The sequence below is a fragment of the Mus musculus genome, chromosome 18 (genome assembly GCF_000001635.26).
Source record: "Mus musculus strain C57BL/6J chromosome 18, GRCm38.p6 C57BL/6J".
NCBI lineage: Eukaryota > Metazoa > Chordata > Mammalia > Rodentia > Muridae > Mus > Mus musculus.
The window spans coordinates 52,415,010-52,434,107 of NC_000084.6; positions in this window are offsets into that span (position 1 = coordinate 52,415,010).

A 19,098-nucleotide genomic window follows, 5' to 3' on the forward strand; every position below is an offset into this window, starting at 1 on the left:
AGAGGATGGCCTTGTTGGACATCAATGGGAGGAAAGGCCCTTGGGCCTGAGGGTGTCTGATACCCCAGTGTAGGGGGATGCCATGGCAGGAAGATGGGAGTGGGTGGGTGGGTTGGGGAGCACCCTCATAGAGGTACAGAGCAGGAGCTGGAGGTGGAATGGGATAGGGGGGTTTCCGAAGTGGAGACTTGGAAAGGGGAAAACATTTGAAATGTAAATAAAGAAAAAAATCCAATTAAAAAAAATGAAATCATATTTTCCCACCTGGTCTGTGGTTGTGAGATTCAAACTGACATGCTCTATAATAAAATTGACATTCAATGTCTTCAAAAAATATCACAAATGAGACATGATTTTATTGTACATAAGCTCTTTGACAAGTGGATTTTTAATTCTCCTCTAATTTTTAATTCTCTTTAATTATTCAGACAAATTTCATTAGGAAACTGTATGCTTTTAATTTTCTATCTTTTTTATGTTCAATAAATTGTCAAAATATGCCATGCTCCTATTTCTAAAACTGTTGGAAAACTCGCTTTCCTTATAAGGTATCTCCTTTTGTACTAAGGTCAAATCTAAGTGGATCAAGGAACTTCACATAAAACCAGAGACACTGAAACTTATAGAGGAGAAAGTGGGGAAAAGCCTTGAAGATATGGGCACAGGGGAAAAATTCCTGAATAGAACAGCAATGGCTTATGCTGTAAGATCGAGAATTGACAAATGGGACCTAATGAAACTCCAAAGTTTCTGCAAGGCAAAAGACACCGTCAATAAGACAAAAAGACCACCAACAGATTGGGAAAGGATCTTTACCTATCCTAAATCAGATAGGGGACTAATATCCAATATATATAAAGAACTCAAGAAGGTGGACTTCAGAAAATCAAATAACCCCATTAAAAAAATGGGGCTCAGAACTGAACAAAGAATTCTCACCTGAGGAATACCGAATGGCAGAGAAGCACCTGAAAAAATGTTCAACATCCTTAATCATCAGGGAAATGCAAATCAAAACAACCCTGAGATTCCACCTCACAGCAGTCAGAATGGCTAAGATCAAAAATTCAGGTGACAGCAGATGCTGGCGTGAATGTGGAGAAAGAGGAACACTCCTCCATTGTTGGTGGGATTGCAGGCTTGTACAACCACTCTGGAAATCAGTCTGGCGGTTCCTCAGAAAATTAGACATAGTACTACCGGAGGATCCAGCAATACCTCTCCTGGGCATATATCCAGAAGATGCCCCAATGGGTAAGAAGGACACATGCTCCACTATGTTCATAGCAGCCTTATTTATAATAGCCAGAAGCTGGAAAGAACCCAGATGCCCCTCAACAGAGGAATGGATACAGAAAATGTGGTACATCTACACAATGGAGTACTACTCAGCTATTAAAAAGAATGAATTTATGAAATTCCTAGCCAAATGGATGGACCTGGAGGGCATCATCCTGAGTGAGGTAACACATTCACAAAGGAATTCACACAATATGTACTCACTGATAAGTGGATATTAGCCCCAAACCTAGGATACCCAAGATATAAGATACAATTTGCTAAACACATGAAACTCAAGAAGAATGAAGACTGAAGTGTGGACACTATGCCTCTCCTTAGAATTGGGAACAAAACACCCATGGAAGGAGTTACAGAGACAAAGTTTGGAGCTGCGATGAAAGGATGGACCATGTAGAGACTGCCATATCCAGGGATCCACCCCATAATCAGCATCCAAACGTTGACACCATTGCATACACTAGCAAGATTTTATTGAAAGGACCCAGATGTAGCTTTCTCTTGTGAAATATGCCCGGGCCTAGCAAACACAGAAGTGGATGCTCACAGTCAGCTAATGGATGGATCACAGGGCTCCCAATGGAGGAGCTAGAGAAAGTAGCCAAGGAGCTAAAGGGATCTGCAACCCTATAGGTGGAACAACATTATGAACTAACCAGTACCCCGGAGCTCTTGACTCTAGCTGCATACATATCAAAAGATGGCCTAGTTGGCCATCACTGGAAAGAGAGGCCCATTGGACTTGCAAACTTTATATGCCCCAGTACAGGGGAACGCCAGGGCCAAAAAGGGGGAGTGGGTGGGTAGGGGAGTTGGGGGTGGGTGGGTATGGGGGACTTTTGGTATAGCATTGGAAATGTAAATGAGCTAAATACCTAATAAAAATGGAAAAAAGGTACATTTTATATTTTTTATTTTTTTTATTTTTTTATTACATATTTTCCTCAATTACATTTCCAATGCTATCCCAAAAGTCCCCCATACCCTCTCCCCCACTTCCCTACCCACTCATTCCCAATTTTTTTGGCCCTGGCATTCCCCTGTACTGGGGCATATATAGTTTGTGTGTCCAATGGGCCTCTCTTTCCAGTGATGGCCGACTAGGCCATCTTTTGATACATATGCAGCTAGAGTCAAGAGCTCCGGGGTACTGGTTAGTTCATAATGTTGTTCCACCTATAGGGTTACAGATCCCTTTAGCTCCTTGGGTACTTTCTCTAGCTCCTCCATTGGGAGCCCTGTGATCCATCCAATAGCTGACTGTGAGCATCCACTTCTGTGTTTGCTAGGCCCAGGCATAGTCTCACAAGAGACAGCTACATCTGGGTCCTTTCAGCAAAATCTTGCTAGTGTATGCAATGGTGTCAGCGTTTGGAAGCTGATTATGGGGTGGATCCCTGGATATGGCAGTCTCTAGATGGTCCATCCTTTCGTCTCAGCTCCAAACTTTGTCTCTGTAAACTCCTTCCATGGGCGTCTTGTTCCCAATTCTAAGGAGGGGCATAGTGTCCACACTTCAGTCTTCATTCTTCTTGAGTTTCATGTGTTTAGCAAATTATATCTTATATCTTGGGTATCCTCGGTTTTGGGATAATATCTACTTATCAGTGAGTACATATTGTGTGAATTCCTTTGTGAATGTGTTACCTCACTCAGGATGATGCCCTCCAGGTCCATCCATTTGGCTAGGAATTTCATAAATTCATTCTTTTTAATAGCTGAGTAGTACTCCATTGTGTAAATATACCACATTTTCTGTATCCATTCCTCTGTTGAGGGGCATCTGGGTTATTTCCAGCTTCTGGCTATTATAAACAAGGCTGCTATGAACATAGTGGAGCATGTGTCCTTCTTACCGGTTGAGACATCTTCTGGATATATGCCCAGGAGAGGTATTGCTGGATCCTCCGGTAGTACTATGTCTCTGAAGAAAGAAATTAAAGAAGATCTCAGAAGATGGAAAGATCTCCCATGCTCATGGATTGGCAGGATCAACATTGTAAAAATGGCTATCTTGCCAAAAGCAATATACAGATTCAATGCAATCCCCATCAAAATTCCAACTCAATTCTTCAACGAATTAGAAAGAGCAATCTTCAAATTCATCTGGAATAACAAAAAACCTAGGATAGCAAAAACTCTTCTCAAGGATAAAAGAACCTCTGGTGGAATCACCATGTCTGACCTAAAGCTTTACTACAGAGCAATTGTATTAAAAACTGCATGGTACTGGTATACTGACAGAAAGTAGAACAATGGAATAGAATTGAAGACCCAGAAATGAACCCACACACCTATGGTCACTTGATCTTCGAGACAAGGGAGCTAAAACCATCCAGTGGAAGAAAGACAGCATTTTCAACAATTGGTGCTGGCACAACTGGTTGTTATCATGTAGAAGAATGCGAATCGATCCATACCTATCTCCTTGTACTAAGGTCAAATCTAAGTGGATCAAGGAACTTCACATAAAACCAGAGACACTGAAACTTATAGAGGAGAAAGTGGGGAAAAGCCTTGAAGATATGGGCACAGGGGAAAAATTCCTGAATAGAACAGCAATGGCTTGTGCTGTAAGATCGAGAATTGACAAATGGGACCTCATGAAACTCCAAAGCTTCTGCAAGGCAAAAGACACCGTCAATAAGACAAAAAGACCACCAACAGATTGGGAAAGGATCTTTACCTATCATAAAAGTACATTTTAAATTAAAGTATAATTATATAACTTCCCTCTTTCCCTTTCCTCTCTCCAGCCCCTACCGTTCCTTGGTGGTTTGAAAGAGAATGGCCCCCATAGCTGTAGTATTTGAAGGCTTGGCTCCCAGTTTAGTGGACTGTTTGGGAAGAATTAGGAGATGTGACCTTGCAGAAGGTGTGTCACAGGGGAGCAGCAGACTTCCAAGGGGATTTTTGTTTGTTGGTTTGATTCATTGATTGATTGATTGATTGTTAGGTATTATGTGGGATAGTTTTTTTAATTATTATTTTATTTATTTACAATTCAGCCATTGTCCCCCCCCCATCCCTGTCCCCCGACCCACAGTTCCTCATCCCATTCCTCTTCCCCCGTGTCTCCAGAGGATGCTCCCCCACCACCAAGCCTCCTTCCTCCCTGGGGCCTCAAGTCTGAGTTTATAGACAGGAGCTTGGCATGGCTGCCCTTTGAGAAGCCCAACCAGCAGCTGACTGAGACAGACTTTCAGGTTTTAAAGTCCATAGCTTTTGGTTAGCTCTACCCCTCTCTCTGCCTCATGGTTGTTGTCATAGCATGGACTCACTCTCTGAAACTGAAAGCAAGCCCCAATTAAATTCTTTCTTCTATAAGTTGCTTTGGTTGTAGTGTCTCTTCACACTTAGTTAAAAAATGTAACTAATACATGGCCATTTAAGAATAAGGGTTAATTAAAACACTCAAAGTGCTCTCGGACAGTGTGATTAGTGTGGTTTATTAATATTGAATCATTTACTATTATTGTTCTCTGTAGTCTTTAATTCTTCTTCCTTTTCATTCTTCCTGAAGGATAGAAAAATTAACAGTACAGTTGTTATTGATGGAGTTTGTTTAACCATGCTGACTTGGAAATCATTCATTCTTTCATATTCTCTACACTTGGAGTATATATTAAATCAAAGTCACCCATTTTTAACATAAGAAAGAGACAATAATTAATAAAAAAAGTATATCATCAATCTTTCACAACTAACCTGCAGCATAAAGAAGACTTTCAAATTATCTCTCATGCAATTCATCACTGTCTTTTATTTTCTGAGAGGAATGAAAAGGTATGCTTGATCCAAGTAGATGGCAGGATATATTGGATTAGCTCCTAGAGATACTTATGAAATGAAAAAAAAAATACTACTATAGATATTTAGTAGCTTCATTATACTCTTTATTCTTGTGTTTCCTCTTTTCTTGTTCTTGTGCTATGGACCCTAGTTGGAACTTTGGTTAAAAAATAAAAGTGTAACAATACTAATGGCTACCAAGTGTCTAGATTAGAGCTCAAGTGCCTTAGCTAGTTTTTTGATAAAAGGATGTTTGCTTTTTCTCCACTGTTTTAGCTCTAAGGCCTAAAGGCTCTGTTTGTCATGGCTTCATTTACTACCTTGTAATCCCAGACAGGAACTTGGATTTTAAAATCATGAGGATAAACAAGAAAAATGCATTTTGAGAACCATTTGGACTGGGCTAAGTATTTTATATATAGCTTCTATGAGAGTTAAATAAAATATATGTGTGAGGCATGTAGCAAAGTACTTACTTAATATTATTTTTGAAATATTTTCCCTCCCATCTTGAAAAAACAAATCTCACTTTTTTGTGATCTATATTTTGGATCTTCTCCAACAGTCAAAAATCTTTGTGTATAACATTAGGCCAACTCACATGTCACCTGCTCAACTAGTCTTCCTTGAGGTTATAGCTAAAAGCTTATTTAGATAGTTATTACTAGTTCTTTGAGGAAAGTAACATTTCCTGTAAAAATTTCCAATAACTTGATTTTTAAAATAAGTAATTGAAAACTGGGTCATGAGTTCGAATATGAAGTCAGATACAAGGTTGCTGATAAAGACGCCATTTGTGCTGAGTTTAAGCCAAAATCAGTATCTAAAGTCAACCAAAGGCCAGGTCGTGTACTGTCCACCTATCAGCACAGTGTTTGGGAAGAAGGACCAGGAGGGTCATGAGTATAGACCAGCTTGGGTTGTGCAGAGAGACTCTCTTGAAAAGCAAAAACAAACCCAAAGACCAAACCAAGGGTCTAATAACAGAGAGGACATTCATATAATTAAAGCACACACATGAATTTTTCAGCTTAAACCTTTAACTTTCAAAATGAAGACTGGAGTTGGGGCTTGGCCTTATAAATGAAGTAATAAGAGGTATACTAATCAGGATGCGCTAGAAGAACAATAGGAAGATCAAAGTGATAGATATTCCCTGTCTCTCAGTGGAAAGACCAAGAATCTGGTAGTGCATTTGCCTCAGCTGGTCTTCAGTCAGTGTTGGAATTCCAAAGAAGTAGGTTCTCACAGCAATGGAGTAATGCCTCAGCAGCAGAATAGATGAACCTGCGAGCAAGAATGAGGGCAAGCAGGGGAGAAACAAAAGCTTCCTTCTTTGTCTCTTTATATGAGCTATCACAAGAAAGTATGGCCCTGATGTAGGGTAGGCTTCCTGAATTCAAATGATCTAAATTTAGAGTGGATCTTCTCACTACGAATGATCCAATCAAGAAGACATCTCTTCTTCACAGATTTGTTCAATTGCTTGTGTTTAGTTGATTCCAGATGTGGTCAAGTTGATAACCAAGACTAGCCATCTCTTGAGGTTAGGAAGATGACATGGAAGTAGGGGTTTTTTAACAGAGGACAGTGAGCAAAAACAGTGCCAACTCTCGTGGGATTCGAGTTACAGTGGCAAGTGTAATCTATGTAGTAGTTAAAATGACCTAAAATGCAGAAACTCAATGGTTTTTTTTGGTCCTTTTAATCTAAAGAGGAACACTTCCTCACTGGGTAGAAAAACTGTTACCAGAAAGAAGAGAGCTATTTCCAATTCCAATATCAATATTGTTAATAGTACAACATGGTGACAGTAATAACAAACCCTAAAAGTGTCTTCCCAATCTAGAATAAAATGTATCTCCAGAGCCCAATGACCTTGCATTAATGTGCCATTTTAAGCCACCATTTTCTCTTAAACTACTTGTATTGAGCATATCAAAGTTGAAGCAAAGAATTTCATGCTTCTGTAGTTTCCTTAACAGAAAGGAGTGATGGAGAAAGCAAAAATGTATAAGCAACTTACCAAACTTAAATCGAAAGCACCACTTCCCTGGTCCTTCAAACACTTGTTTAATTAATATGATTTTAGTGGTAACAGTTACATGCTTACTGAGAACACTTAATTAAGAAACACAATGATGAAATTAGTAAAGATACTAAGAGAAGCCATCTGGACATCCAGTCTCTCCACTCACAATGCTTTGTGTTCATGTTATGTTTTTAAAGTGCATCTAGGAACAATTTGGAGCGCTTATGGAGCAATACCAGATGCACTTTCCAAGCTGATTATGAAGCAGATGGTTTTATGATCACATTTGTGTTGTAAAAGGTGCCATCCTATTATATAAGATTCACATTTACGACACATGCTCCTTGTTTAGCATAGTCCTCCCATCGGAGCATCTCACACACTTCTTTGTTCACATCTGTTCTGTAAGTGTACAGATTGATTCTCTTAGGAGGAGGAATACATTTCCCAATTACACTGTTGAGAGGATGTTGTATACATAGCCCTGACTTTCATACTGACGTGATGAGATCTGTAGAACTTACAGTATAGGCAATGATGGAAAATCAACACAGATATTTAAAAAGCAAATGGGAATGCCTCCATTTCATAAAAATCTATAATCCACGTAACCTAGTAAGGTTTGATATGGCCATTTTGTTCTCCAAGCAATAAACACTACAGGGTTGTTTAAGCTCAAAGTATATCACAATCTAGACATAAATCTGTATTAAGAACTATAAATCAAGATTATTATTCTGAGAATCTTAAAAAATAAATAACATCTGCCTTAATAATAGAAAACAAATGACTCCATCAAAATAGTCATGGCTTTTGGAAGAAACCAATTAGGCAGCCGTGCCTGTTGTATATACAGTAAATTTAATTTTTTACTATTTTGAGAGGCAGCAAAACTGTTAGTATAACCTTGCCTTTTCTATAAACTCAGGCTAAGGTGTCTTCATAACCTGGTGCTTTTCCCTGCCTAATCTGTGGAAGTAAATTAATTTCAGATTTGAGTGGCCCCATAGGAATACTCCTACAATCTGAATTTGCTAAATTGGTGCTACTGTGAGAAGATCATATTCATTTAATTAGCATTTCTTAACTACCTTCAAATGCTCCTGAATATCCATTGGGAAGGAAAATTTAAATGATCTTTGTACTTGCCTTTAAGGAACTCTTAGTCAAGCTAAGCAATGTATCCCCAGTGGGCCAACAGAGCACTATAATTCTGAGAGTACCCAATAATCATCTAATGGTACTTATAGGTCACTCAATAGGAGAAAATTTATGTCTGGATCTGTAAACCTAAACAATCACCCATAGCTGATGAGGTCATGGGTGTTAAAGGACAACCTATTGCTGCCTATATACTGCCTAAACCACTCTAATTCCTAAATGCGTTCTAAATACTTAGACCTGCATGAAGGATAAGTGTAGCTCTCACCCTTCATCAAAGATGCTTCTTTTGGTAACAAGTGAAGACCATTACAGAAAGCCAAAAAAAAATCTGGGAGAATAGACTGTGGGGTGTCAAGCCCCAAACGACACACCAACAACACAACTCCTACAACTATGGTTCAGAAAATTTGAAGAAGAGGGCTGGAAGGTTGTAAAGTCATAAGACCGGGATGTTTGCTAAGGGATTGTGTCTTCTAAGTATGAAAGAGATCACTCATAAAATCTGAAAACTATAGTCACCTAAACAAGAACTACACAATGATAACACCAATGACTTGCCAGTGTGGATGGGGAAATCCCACAAGCCCTTACCCTTATCCCTTAAGGAAGGAAGGAAGGAAGGAAGGAAGGAAGGAAGGAAGGGAGAGAGAGAGAAAGGAAAAAAGAAATGTCTGATAATTAAAATGAATCAATTTTATAAATTTTAATGGGAATTATTACAGAGTAAAATTTATTAAGAGTTCCCAAAACTCGATCTGCAACCCTATAGGTGGAACAACATTATGAACTAACCAGTACCCCGGAGCTCTTGACTCTAGCTGCATATGTATCAAAAGATGGCCTAGTCGGCCATCACTGGAAAGAGAGGCCCATTGGACATGCAAACTTTATATGCCCCAGTACAGGAGAACGCCAGGGCCAAAAGGGGGGAGCGGGTGGGTAGGGGAGTGGGGGTGAGTGGGTATGGGGGACTTTTGGTATAGCATTGGAAATGTAAATGAGCTAAATACCTAATAAAAATGGGAAAAAAAGAGTTCCCAAAACTCATTAGTAAGAGCAACTTTTGATACTTTGTGTTTCTTTTTTTGTAATTAGGTATTTTCTTCATTTACATTTCCAGTGCTATCCCAAAAGTCCCCCATACCCTCCCCCACCCCCTACCCACCCACTCCCAATTCTTGGCCCTGGCATTCCCCTGTACTGAGGGATATAAAGTTTGCAAGACCAATGGGCCTCTCTTTCCACTGATGTCCAACTAGGCCATCTTTTGATACATATGCAGCTAGAGACATGAGCTCCAGGGGGTACTGGTTAGTTCATATTGTTGTTCCACCTATAGGGTTGCAGATCCCTTTAGCTCCTTGGCTACTTTCTCTAGCTCCTCCATTGGGGGCCCTGTGATCCATCCAATAGCTGACTGTGAGCATCCACTTCTGTGTTTGCTAGGCCCAGGCATAGTCTCACAAGAGACAGCTACATCTGGGTCCTTTCAGCAAAATCTTGCTAGTATATGCAATGGTGTCAGCATTTGGAGGCTGATTATGGGATGGATCCCCAGATATGGCAGTCTCTGGATGGTCCATCCTTTCGTCTCAGCTCCAAACTTTGTCTCTGTAACTCCTTCCATGGGTGTTTTTTCCCCAATTCTAAGAAGGGGCAAAGTGTCCACTTTGGTCTTCGTTCTTCTTGAGTTTCATGTGTTTAGCAAATTGTATCTTATATCTTGGGTATTCTAAGTTTCTGGGCTAATATCCACTTATCAGTTAGTACATATTGTGTGAGTTCCTTTGTGGTTGGGTTATCTCACTCAGGATGATGCCCTCCAGGTCCATTTGTTTGCCTAGGAATTTCATAAATTCATTCTTTTTAATAGCTGAGTAGTACTCCATTGTGTAAATGTACCACATTTTCTGTATCCATTCCTCTGTTGAGGGGCATCTGGGTTCTTTCCAGCTTCTGGCTATTATAAATAAGGCTGCTATGAACATAGAGGAGCATGTGTCCTTCTTACCAGTTGTAACATCTTCTGGATATATGCCCAGGAGAGGTATTGCTGGATCCTCCGGTAGTACTCTGTCCTTTTTCTGAGGAACCTCCAGACTGATTTCCAGAGTGGTTGTACAAGCTTGCAATTCCACCAACAATGGAGGAGTGTTACTCTTTCTCCACATCCTTGCCAGCATCTGCTGTCACCTGAATTTTTGATCTTGGCCATTCTGACTGGTGTGAGGTGGAATCTCAGGGTTGTTTTGATTTGCATTTCCCTGATGACTAATGATGTACAGGTGGGATTTAGAGAGTTAAAGTGTGTAAAAGTGGAAAATGTAGTCAGTCAGGGAAGATATACAAGTTACTGGAGTGTGGGCATCTTGGGCTTCCAGCAACAAATTAAACAGATGGTTCTTGAGAAGCAGCCCAAGGGGTCTCTGATACCAGCTGGAATGATAATACTTTGAATGATGGAAGGATGTATGGATCTTGCCAGAAGCATGCCTGAAGACTAAATATTTATCATTTATGGAAACCAAGCAGTGGGAACAGCCTCAGCAAAGTCACAGAGCTTTGGACAGCTGGGACACTGTGTGGATTACAAGTCCTTCCTGAGAACTGGACTATACAGCCCAAGGCAGAGGGAGAGGGGGAGGAGTGGCCCTTAGGTTGCTGTTACTTAGCTACAGTCACAGAGGAGAGAGATGCTCCAAGGCTGTTGCAATGTGTGGCTTCACCTGATAATGAGGCAATGTACATTTTTTTAAAAGTTAGAATACAATTTTTATTTTGTTTGTTTCTTTGTGGCCAAAGGTAAACATTTAATTGGATGAGAGAGTCTTTCCCTTTTTCAATCGAGTTTTCTTTTGGCAACGCAAAAACTCAGTAGCATCATAAAGTCCAATCAACAGCCTGAACTTGACACTCCCCACCCATCTGCCACCACAAACTACAGAATGGTGATTATATAATATAATAAAAATAGTAAAGTTAGTTACAAGTTTTCCACAAATAACTTAGCATCTGGAACTTGGGAGTTTGTGGTGGTTTGATAGGTATGGCACCCATAGACGCAGGTGTTTGAATGCTTGGTCCAGAGGGAGTGGAACTATTAGGAGGTATGGCCTTGTCAGAAGTAGTGTGTCACATGGATGCAGGCTTCGAGGTCTCTCCCATTCAAGCTACACTCAGTGTGGCACACCGTCCTGCTGCCTGGGCATCAAGATGTAGAATTCTCAGGTCCTTCTCTAGCACCATGTCTACCTACAATCTGTCACATTTCCCACTATGACGATCATGGACTGAACCTCTGAAATTGTCAATCGTCCTCAATTAAGTGTTTTTCTTTTATAAGAGTTGCTGTGGTCATGGTGTGTCTTCACAGCAGTGAAAACCCTAATTAAGAAAGAGTTTTTACGACTACAAAATGATTCAATTTTTACTAACCCATATAATAAATTGGAATTTTTTTCTTTGTAGACTTAGCTTTATTATCTAAATATCATCTTTTAGCAATGTTAGAGATGACCATTTTTAGTGTTTCCCTATTTTTCTTCCCTTCCCATCCATGAGTACATTGTATTTATATCACACTTCCCCCTCCTTCCTCCAACTCCCCTTATGTCCCCACTAATAGTCCCTCCTGAATTCCTATTAGTATTTCCCATACCTACATACATTTAGTATTTGTCCCAGAAGAAAGCATTCTCCTTTCCACTTCAGCCACTAACTGCCTATAAATTTTGTTTAGGGGTAGGGTCCAATGAGATTTTTTTTCACACTCATGAGGAAAATTAACTACTACCATGTTGCTAAGTTGATAACTTCCAACTGCCTTCTAAATATGGGTCCTGATGCCCATGGGAAAGTATAGTTCTCACACCTCATCAGAGAGGCTCCTTTTGCAGTGGACAGAGGCTCCTATGGAGATACCCAATGGGTCAAAATGCAGAGTCTTCAGTGTAGTGCTTAGCCTCACGTAGAACATCCTTAGACAACTTCAACACATAAAGGGATATCGAAAATGAATGAAAAAGGAAATAAAAAGAAAGAAACAGGACTGCTCCTATGTATTGATGTAGATGGTTTATTGTAGATAAAAGGGAGAGCAGAGGCAGGCATGTCTGGAGTCCAGAGTGGACATAATCAAATTGACCTGTGCCACGTGGCACAGGGAGAGGAAGAGGAAGAGACAGAACAAGGTGCAGCCGCCAGGATACCCAAGGTACAAAAGAGCAGGTGATCAAAATGTTTGAATTATATAGGGAAGAGCAGCCCAGGCCCTGGGCTGAAGAGTTCAGGGTAGAGTGCAGGCTATGCCATCCAGGAGGACCTTGTAACATATCCAGAGACTGAGAGGCTGCAGGGAGAACCTGGGTAGCCTGTGTCTGCTTTGATATGTTAAATAGGCACCTCAGGCATTTGTTTCAGGTTTAAACCCTAACAGAAAGTTCTTAGCTTAGAACAATGTTGAGGGAGGAGGTGACATTCAAGCTTATTTAAACACAATGCACTTCTTTGCCAAACTGTGCTGGCTAGTTTTATGTCAACTTGAAACAAGGCTGTGGTTCTCAACATGTGGATCCAAACTCTTTGGGGGGGCTGATAAATCCTTTCACTGGGGTTGCCTAAGCCATTGACATACACAGATATTTACAGTATGACTCATAACAGTACCAAAATTAGAGTTATGAAGTAGCAATGAAAATAATTTTATGGTTGCGGGTCACCACAACGTGGGAAACTGAATCAAAATGGTCTCAGCATAAGGAATGTTGAGAACCACAGAGCAAGAGTTATCAGAAAGGAGGGCGTCTCAACTTAGAAATGCTTCCATAAGATCAGGCTGTAGGCAAGACTATAGCGAGCTCATTTTCTTAATTAACGATTGATTGGTGAGGCAATTTCCAGGCCTGGTGGTTCTGGGTTCTATAAGAAAGCAGGCTGAATAAGCGATGGAAAGCAGGCCAGCAAGCAGCATCTGTATCAGCTCCTGCCTCCAGGCTTCTGCCCTGGTTGGGTTTCTGCCCTCACTGCTTTTGATGATGAACTGTTATATGGAACTGTGCGAGAAATAAACTCTTTCCTCCCCAAGTTGCTTTTGGTCATAGCGTTTCATCACAGCAATAGTAACCCTAACTAGGAATACATGGTGTTCTGTTTATGTTAAGTGTTATGTTTTATGTATCAGTTTAAAGCACACTAAAAATGCCAAGTTGGGACTAGATGATGTTGCAGAAAGTGTGCTGCATTTTTATGGTAAAGAGATTTGAATTTTATCATGCAACCAATGTGGAAATATTGGCCAATTTTTATAGGGAAGTACATCCTATTCCCAATTACTCTTTTAAGCACAACATAGAACTTGCAGTGAACACCGTCAATCTAGAGCAGAAGGACCAGCCAAGAAGACTCTGCTAAGGTCAAGTTAGAGATGATTAATGCTGTACATTGATGTGTGGGACAGTTGAAAGATGACTAATGCCCCAGACAAGATGTAGCAGGATTTGGGGAAAGACCTGAAGAGGAGACAGGTGTAAAAGAACAGATCATTTTAGCGATTGATACAAAGGGTGAAAGAGGAAAGTTCATGACATTAAGTTTGTGGAGCAAATCCAGTCACAATATAACTGATGGAACCTGAGAAGGGTTAGCATGGGAGCAGTAATGTGAACTGATCTTCTGACATAGAAAGAGTACCAGAGTAAACTAATCAAAATTGTTTGGGTTAGAGAAATGAGACGTGAAGGAAAATTGTGAAATAACCTCTCAGAGAATTTCGATATTGAGTTTTCAATGTTCAGTTCTCTATCAGTCCATAGTTGACCTAAATACTCAACTCTATAAATGAAAGCAGGAAAGAAACATGTAAATCAACAGAGATTTACAAGATTCAGATGGGAGTATATATTATCACTTGGATTAAATGATAGGCCTTACTAGTGATTGAAATAATGAGCAGCTGGAATGTACAACTTATTTCAATAATTTTGAATTTGTGATACATTTAAGAACAGAAATATCATAATTTTGAATAAATTACTATTATATAGCCCAATAATTTATGGCATCAACAAACTGCAAGCAACCTTCACAAACTTAAAATAGCTACAGAGTTGAGTCAAATAAAACTTACACTTGTCTGGATACCTTGGTACATACGGAACAAGGACCCGCCGCTCCTTGGTCCTGATTATAAAAGCAGTAAACAATTGCTGGGGGAAAGATATTAAACATATGTTTGCTCATATGCTGATTTGAATATTTTATATGCCGTTATCAGAGTATAAATCAATTTGAAATAGGACTGGTACAGTTCTTGCTGTTAGAATGTGTGCAGACGGGCTGGAGAGATGGCTCAGTTGACTCAGAGCACTGACTGCTCAGATGACTCAGAGCACTAGCTGCTCTTCCAGAGGTCCTGAGTTCAATTCCCAGCAACTACATGATGGCTCATAACCATCTGTCATGGGATCTGATGCCCTCCTCTGGTATGTCTGAAGAAAGCAATATGTACTCATATACACTAAATAAATAAAAAATAAATAAATACATACATAAATAAATAGCTGGACAGTGGTGATGCATGCCTTTATTCCCAGCACTTGGGAGGCAGAGGTAGGTGGATTTCTGAGTTAGAGGCCAGCCTGGTCTACAGAGTGAGTTCCAGGACAGCCAGGGCTATACAGAGAAACCCTGTCTTGAAAAACCAAACAGAGAGAGGGAGAGGGAGGAGAGGGAGAGGGGGAGGGGGAGGGGGAGGGGGAGGGAGAGAGAATGTGCGCCATCATTTCAGTCACTCTCCCGAGAGTGACCCCAATAAATTCATTGTTTCACAAAGCTAGACATAATGGAATTCTTTCTTTGTCCTGTTGCTATCTGGTATGTATAGCTATTTGTTCTCTTGTACAAGGAAAATCACAAATCATAAAGATGGGAAACTTTTTCCACAATGAAGAATTATTTCATGAATCGATATTTGTTATTACATTCATTCTACTTTTCTGGGCAGAGGCTAATAATGTGATGTGATACACCATTGCTATTAACCACTACAGTTAAACATATTAACTTTAAAAACCTTTCTCCTGTTAAATACAATATGAGAATTAAAATATACATACTGCCTGAAAGTTAGAAAATAATGTCACACTCGCTTCTATGGAATGACATGTAATTTCACACTGTTGTAAAAGATATCAAGAGTCTTAACTACAAGGCAGTATTAAAATACAAAATGCCAGCTCTGGCTTTCATTGTTTAACACAGACTTATAAGAGTAATTCATTACTCTGTGTATTTCATGAGTCCATTTTTCTCATGTCTATGAACAGAAATCTAGACTGAAAGTACATAAAAATCATTTAATATGAAAACATTATTAGTTTGTAATTAAAGCTGGCTTTTGTTAAACTATTTCTGTCATATATACTTAGCATTCTCATATAAAATAAGTTTTGGAATGTTTTCACTGTGTCAGGTAAGTTTCTTCTCACCTGATCAACCTTGTCCGTCTGTCTTTATTTCAGAGAGGATCCATTTGTTCTATTAATCATTTGGCCTCTACAGAGTGTTGAGAGTTTTATCATGTCTTGGTTTTCAATTTGTTAATTACTGGTGTTGCTATTACTAATGACAGGGTGTGTGCTAAGAAAGATAGAATTACGTTTGGCTACATACAAGGTAATAAATTAGAGGCAACTGTTACCCAAAATCCACCAGTTTCCTTTGCATCCCCTCCATCTGTAGCCCTGTACTGAGGATTGACAATGGAGATCCCTATGGCACGAAAGCCTATGTTGCTATCTGTAAAGCAGCAAGGTAAAAGACAAGGAGCTCATGACCACTGCATTTCAGCACCATTTAAATTATATATCTGGTTTCATTCTCACAGCAAGAACTGTGCCCATCCTATTTTAAACTGGTTTCTATTGTGATAAAGACATATAAAACATTCAGTCATCATATGATCAAACATATATAATCAGCCACCACTTCCAAAATCTAAAATAAATTAGATAAGTTAAGATAAAAATAAAATGGATAAGTCTTACACGCGTTCTCGCGACCGGCCAGGAAGAACGCAGCAAACCGGAATCTTCTGCGGCAAAACTTTATTGCTTACATCTTCAGGAGCCAGAGAGCAAGAGAGCAAGAGAGAGAAAAAGAAAGCAAGAGAGAGCAAGAAAGCAAGAAAAAGAACAAGAACAAGAAAGCAAGAGAGAGAAAAAGAACAAGAAAAAGAACAAGAACAAGAGAGCAAGAGAGAGAGAACAAGAAAGCAAGAGAGAGAAAAAGCAAGAACAAGAGAGAGAGAAAAGAATGGCAAAACCCCGTCCCTTTTAAGGAGAATTATCCTCCGCCTAGGACGTATTACTCCCTGATTGGCTGCAGCCCATGGCCGAGTTGTTGCCACAGGGAAGGCAGAGTACATGGGGTGGAGAAATACCCTTGGCACGTGCGCAGATTATTTGTTTACCACTTAGAACACAGCTGTCAGCGCCATCTTGTAATGGCAAATGTGAGGGCGGCTCCCAACAGATAAGTTAAGTAAAGGACATGGTTTTATAATTTTTCATTGCAAGTCTTTTCATTGCTTATATTTTAAAAATTATATATACACACATACATATATTATATACTATAATAATATATACACATATATAATATAATACATATGTAATATATTATTTATAGAGAGACAGACATACCCTCCTTCCTCTCTCCCTTTTCTTTTTTCTCATATAATTAATCCTCTTTTCTTCCAAAACAGCTTCATTTCTGCTCTCGTGTTATATATATGTACATGATCTTATGTGTATTTATAAAGTCTAAGAATCATAAAAGTGATAAACACAGTATGCATTTTTATTATACTGTCTTAATTTGTATACTATAAATACATCCAGTCAAATCCACTTTTCTGCAAACAATGTAACTTTGTTCTTTTTATAATTAAAAAAAATCTATATTTTCTTTATTCATTCATTTATTGCTGAACACTTAAGCTCTGTCTATAACTTAACTCATGAATAGTGCTGGAATAATTACTGATGACAAGTTTCTCTGAGACAGAGTCATTGTGATTCTCCAGATTAAAACCCAGGCATGGTATAACTAGACCATATTGATTATACCCAGGCATGGTATAACTAGACCATATTGCCAACTGACTTTTAGTTTTTTGAGACACTTACATCATGACTGGGCTTGTTTATGTTCTCATCAGCAGTGTTGGATTGCGTTGGTCCACATCTTCATCAACATTTGTCATTTTTTTTTAATGACACCATTCTTTTTGTGGTGGGATGGAGTTTCATTTCTCTGTTTGCTAATTAAGTTGAACTTTTTTTCAGGTATTTATTGGCTTTTTGTACTTCACCTTTTGAAAGCTGACTATCTAGTTACTTAGCCCACTGCTCCATTTGGGTTCTTTATTTTATTGCTTGGGGTTTTGTTTTGTTTTGTTTTGTTTGCTTGTTTGTTTGCTTTTTTTTCTGATTTGGTTTGGTTTTCCTTTTCTTTTCTTTTTTTGTTCATTATCTTTAATCTTTTTTCACACTCCAGTCATGATCCTCACCTGGTCCTCCATCCAACGGTTCCTCATCCCATTCCTCTTCCCCCATCTCCAAGAGGATGTCTCCCCCCACCGCCAGGCCTACCAACTCCCTGTGGCCTTAAGCCTCTTGAGGGTAGGTGTATCTTCTCTCACTGAGGTGAAACTGAGCAGTCCTCTGTTGTATATGTGTCAGGGGTCCTTATATCAGCTAGTGTATGCTGCCTGGTTGGTGGCTCAGTGTCTGAGAAATCTCCGGATTCAAGGTTAGTTGAGACTGATGGTCTTCCTCTGGAGTTGCCCTCCTCCTCAGCTTCTTCCAGCCTTTCCCTAATTCAACCACAGGGTCCCCAGCTTCTGTCCATTGATTGAATATAAGTATCCGTGTCTGACTCATTCAGGTGCTTGTTGGGACTCTTGGAGGGCAACCAAGCTAGGCTCCTGTCTATAAGCACACTACAGCATCAGTAATAGTGTCAGGCCTTGGAGTTTCCCCTTGAGATAGGTCCCAATTTGAACCAGTCACTGAGTCTCCTTTCCCTCGGAGTTCTTTTAGACAGGAACAATTCTGGTCAGAGTTTTTGATTGTGGGATGGCAACCCCATCCCCCAACTTGATGCCCTGTCTTTCTACTGGCAGTGGACACTACAAGTTCCCTCTCTCTACTGTTGGGCATTTCATCTAAGGTCCCTCCCTTTGAGTCCATAAAGTGTCTCACCTCCCAGGTCTCTGGTACATTCTAGTGGGTGCCCCCACCTCCCACCTTCTGAGGTTGCCTGTTTCCATTCTTTCTGCTGGTCCTCAGGGCTTCACTCCTGTTCCACCACTCCCCTAATACCTGAACATGTTCCCCCTTTCCCCCTCCCTGTCTCCTCCCCTACCCAGGTCCCTCCCTCCCTCTTTCCTCTGTGCTTGCTTGTTTTAGTTTTTCAAGACAGGGCGTATCTGTGTAGTTCTGGTTGTCCTGGAACTCACTTTGTAGAGCAGTCTGGCTTTGAATTCACAGAAACCTGCCTGTCTCTGCCTCATTAATGTTGGAATGAAAAGGATATGCCACCACTACATGGCTTATTGTTGGTTTGTTTTTTTTTTTTTTTTTAGTTCCTATATATTCTATAGATTACTCCTTTTTCAGGTTTTCTCTCGTTCTTTAAGCTGCATTTTCTCTATGCTACTTGTTTTCTTTGTTTCACAAAATCTTTTTCATTTCCGTATGTTGTCTATCATTGACACTATTTCTCAGGCAACTCAAATCTCATTTAGAAAG